Source organism: Solanum pennellii, chromosome 12 (assembly GCF_001406875.1).
Source record: "Solanum pennellii chromosome 12, SPENNV200".
NCBI classification, from domain to species: domain Eukaryota; kingdom Viridiplantae; phylum Streptophyta; class Magnoliopsida; order Solanales; family Solanaceae; genus Solanum; species Solanum pennellii.
Window position 1 is genome coordinate 59,307,924 of NC_028648.1, and position 4,900 is coordinate 59,312,823.

Genomic DNA, 4,900 nt, shown 5'->3' on the forward strand with positions numbered 1-4,900 from the left:
GCTGTTCCACTAAGGTCTTGTGATAATGGAAACCATGAACAATTCATATACCTACTTTCTAAAAATTAAAGTTCAATCTTTTATTGACTTCCAAGAGAATTAATTGTTTCTTGTTCTTTTTTGTTGGTACATTGAAATTCGACAAAAGAAAATTCAAGAGAAGCTTTGACACATGAGTCCTATGTGACATAACACACGTACCACATAAATTGTCATGAAGGATGCCTACTATCGTCTAAGGTCTTGTGATAATGGAAACCATGAACAATTCATATACCTACTTTCTAAAAATTAAAGTTCAATCTTTTATTAACTTCCAAGAGAATTAATTGTTTCTTGGTTCTTTTTTGTTGGTACATTGAAATTTGACAAAAGAAAATTCAAGAGAAGCTTTGACACATGAGTCCTATGTTACATAACACACGCAGCACATAAATTGTCATGAAGGATGCCTACTATCGTCTAAGGTCTTGTGATAATGGAAACCATGAACAATTCATATACCTACTTTCTAAAAATTAAAGTTCAATCTTTTATTAACTTCCAAGAGAATTAATTGTTTCTTGTTCTTTTTTGTTGGTACATTGAAATTTGACAAAAGAAAATCCAAAAGAAGCTTTGGCTGACATAACACGCGTAGCACACAAATCGTCATGAATAATGTCTACTATCGTCTATTAAAACTTCAAGTAGAAGACATTGACGCAATGAAAATGGAATAAAAAAGATTTTGAAATGACTTTCACTAATACAACTTGTAGTACTAAAAATTACTACAGCACTCTTAACCAAAAACACTCCACTAGCTTCATTAAGGATCTTTGATTAGTGCAATAACAGTCACAGTGGTGAAATCCTAAAGTCATTAAAAGACTCAGTGGACAATTTCCCACTAGTGGAGTGGTGATCCTTTTGCAGATGCCACCAAGATTGGAACTTTATAGCTGAAGTTTTTTTCTTCATCAAGAGTGAGAAATCCGTCTAAGAAAAATAGAAGAGGGATATACCACTGAATCGGATCTTAGAATATGCACTCTTGGTGATTCTGAGTTTCATCTTTCACCATGTTTAATCTAATCTCCCAAGAGGTCATAGAGAATAAAATACAACAAAAGCAACTTGCTTGGTAATGGGAATTTCAACATGGTCTACACAAAGGGATACTTGAGGATTGCGCCCTTTTGACAGCAAAGATATTCAATGTGTAATTGGAGGATGTGTTTAGAAGTTCTCATAAAGAATATGAGGTGTTGATCCGTGTCAGATTCTCCAAAAATACACCACTTTTGGCAAATCAACACACACCCATTGATATATCTTTGAAGTGTCTACGGAAGCTAATAATTGAAAATCTTGATAATGATAAATCAGATGACAAAGAAAATTATACATTAGAAACATATTACACTTCAAATATTACACTTCAGATTTCAGAACAAGTAGGAGGCATATGCATCCATCATTACATATATATACTTCAAGTGCTCACTTCTTTTTAATCACCTCCAAGTAGTCTAAGCATGAGAGAAATCGAATGGAATGTGAAGAAGAGGCAGAGCCAGGAAAAAAAAATAATGAAATGAAGACCTCTTATGCTGTTGGTTAACAGATGAACTTCATCCCGTAAAATCCAACAAACGAAAGTAAACCACATATTTGAGCACAATTTATTTAGAGCTAGAGCAAGGTTAAAGAACCTTTCATGGATTTGACAGAGCCAACAGCTGATTAACTGAACTTTATTCTGAACACACTAATAAACACTGTATGATGAATTCCCCAAGATTCTTCGGTCTAAGCTTGTTTTTTCCATTTGAACATGAAACTATTCACTTTGTCAATTAGAGGCGTAGATTTCAACCAGGTATACCAAATGGAGGTCATTTCCTCCTCAGATGTCCCAGTACAACTGATGACTTCTTCTAATACACGATACTTGTGTAAAAAAGTGGTACTTAATGGACATTCGTTACCACAATTTGATTATGAATACACCGCTCTAATGCAGGAAACACCTATATTTAAACAAAAACATAAGATATAGAGAACACAATAATGCTTAAGCTCTACTGAATTAGTGTCTACAAGCACAAGAGACATTTTTTTTGAAAGGATTTCCAGGTAAATCAACAAATTACCTGGAGTGCTTTGCTATCTGTACATGGAAGTATGGATATGATGCTGGGACGGTTGATCAATATCGATACCATGAGCAATTCAATGTTCCGGATGGGTACAACGAATATCCCGACATTACGACTTGGTGGAATAAAAATTTCTCTTGTATTTTCATAAAAAAGGATGTTATTGGTCTGCAAGAATTTTGCCAATGACATAGCTCAAAACCAAATTCAACAAGTAATGCATAAATCAATGGCACAAAAAGAATGGAAAGTACCTCCTGGCAATATACTATTAACATCAAACCTTCAGAATAGTTGAAGTTTTGAACAAAGTGATTAAGGTTTGTGTACCAACTGCTATCCATATCTCCAAAGTTTGATATTACTGTACTCGGCAAGAAGAAATTGAGTCGGACACTTTCAAGAGAAGGTCCCAGAGATAAGATGGGCATTTTCTCACCCTCAAAATTAAATTGCAACAAATTTGGAGCTTCAATCGTCATTTTTTCTATACTCTCAAACTTAAATATGTTGACTTTCTTGAGTTTTGCACTCTGAATCTCTACACATTTCAGCTTATTGCAGCTTGTTAGATACAAGCTTGAAATGTTTGGGCACTTGTCATACATATCTCGAAACTGTTGGTCTGTGATGCTGGCACCATTGAGCTCGAGTGTGTGTAAAGTATTGTTAACCTCCAAAATAGCAATTTCGCAAGGATGATGATTTCCCTGATCAGTATGTTCTTCTGTATATTTAAAGCGTCCAAGTTTCGGAGCTTGGACAATCACACTATCGAGTTTGCATGATGATATATTCAAAAAATCTAGATGTAACCGTCCAACAACATACAATTTGCTCATACCTTTGCAAGACATTAGAGTTAAGCTCCTGATGGATGGGCATTTATCTAAAACACTTCGCATTTGAGCATCTGAAATATAAGCATTATGCAAACAAACCTCGCGAAGACAACAAAATCTTATACAAGTGGTGCTAATATAAAATTCAAACTTGCAATTGCTTAACCACAGTGCATCCATCTTCTTCGCTTTATAAAAAGCATCAGGCAAGCTATAATGCGACGAATCAATATCCGGAGCATGAATCACAATAAACTCAACATCAACTTTAACAGCCGATTCAATCCAACGATCCAAATGAGGATCCAATTCTCGATCCCAATATGACATGAAGAATTTTGCAAGATTTAAGTTGTGTTCGACATGGGTTTGTAGCGGTCGATCAACCACCGGGACAAAATCTTTCAGATCGCCATCAAATTGACGGAACACCAAACAAGGTCTAGAGAGCCAATAATAGTACCATTTCTTCGATAAAACACTAGTTATCGCCCCGTCATGCGAGCTGAGGTCAGTGTAGCATAAGATGTGATGAATGATATGCACAGGCAATTCTGATATTCTGTCTTCTCCATCAACACTTTCTTCCATTAGGGTTTCTGATGTTGGTAGGTGCTGCCGTTTGCTGTTAGGGTTCATTTCCATTTTCAATTGGGAATCGATTACTACTAGCCTCCCATCATATCATAAAAGTAAAAATCCCCTCTTTTAAATAGTAGCCTCCAACATATCTTAAGTAAATAGCCACTTTTAATAGTAGCCTACATCATATCTTAAAGGAAAAATCATCACTTTTAAATAGTAGCCTCCATCATATCTTAAGTAAAAATCCCCTCTTTTAAATAGTAGCCTCCATCATATCTTAAGCAAATAGCCACTTTTAAATTGTAGCCTCCATCATATCTTAAGTAAATTGCCACTTTTAAATAGTAGCCTCCATCGTAGCTTAAGTAAATAGACACTTTTAGATAGTAGTCTCCATCATATCTTAAGCAAATAGCCACTTTAAATAGTAGCCTACATCATATCTTAAGTAAATAGCCACTTTTAATAGTAGCCTACATCATATCTTAAGTAAAAATCATCACTTTTAAATAGTAGCCTCCATCATATCTCAAGTAAAAATCCCCTCTTTTAAATAGTAGCCTCCATCATATCTTAAGAAAATAGCCACTTTAAATAGTAGCCTCCATGATATCTTAAGAAAATTAGCCACTTTAAATAGTAGCCTCCATCGTATCTAAGTAAATAGACACTTTTAAATAGTAGCCACTCTCTTGACACACTTGGACATATATGTCTTTCTTACTTGGGGGTGTGTGTGTATAAAGAGAACTTGTTTTTAGAGTATATTTTATTGGGAGGGTAAAATATATTTCTTTTGAAAGTTTTAGCGTTTTGATAAATTCTTATAGGGGTGGGCATAAACACCGGAAAACCGAAACACCGAATCGAACCGAAATTTTTCAGAATTTCGGTTTCGGTATTTCGGTTTTCGATTCGGTATTCGGTTTAATTTTTTGTATTTTTCGGTATTTCGGTTCGGTTTTCGGTACATATTACTTTGGAATTCGATATTTCGGTTTAAACCGAAATACTATACTATAATTTAATAATTTATAAATTATATTATTTTAATTAATAATTATTAATATTAAATAATTTTTTTTAAAAAAAGTAAGAAACCCTATCTCTTATTCTCTTTGACTCTTTCTCTTTCTACAGATTTTTTCCTTTCATCTTCCTCACTCCTCATCCTCTCCTCTTCAGCTCTTCTTCCTCTTCTTTTCTCCTTTTCCTCTTCTACTCCAGGCTCCAGCCACTCTTCAGCAGTACCGCCGTTCACCAGAGAAGCAGCAGCGCCGCCGTCCACAAGGAAGCAGCAGCGCCGCCGTCCACCAGGGAAGCAGCAGC

At 35.1% G+C, this 4,900-nt stretch overlaps 1 pseudogene across 1 annotated transcript; it reads right to left on the bottom strand.

The window, feature by feature from the left end:
• Nucleotides 1–1,367: 1,367 nt before the first annotated feature.
• On the bottom strand, nucleotides 1,368–3,668 carry LOC107007538 (annotated as a pseudogene). Its single transcript, XR_001455115.2, has 3 exons — nucleotides 2,399–3,668; nucleotides 2,139–2,312; nucleotides 1,368–2,015 (listed from the first exon to the last, which is right to left on the bottom strand). The product of XR_001455115.2 is annotated as a putative FBD-associated F-box protein At5g44940 (transcript).
• Nucleotides 3,669–4,900: the final 1,232 nt, after the last annotated feature.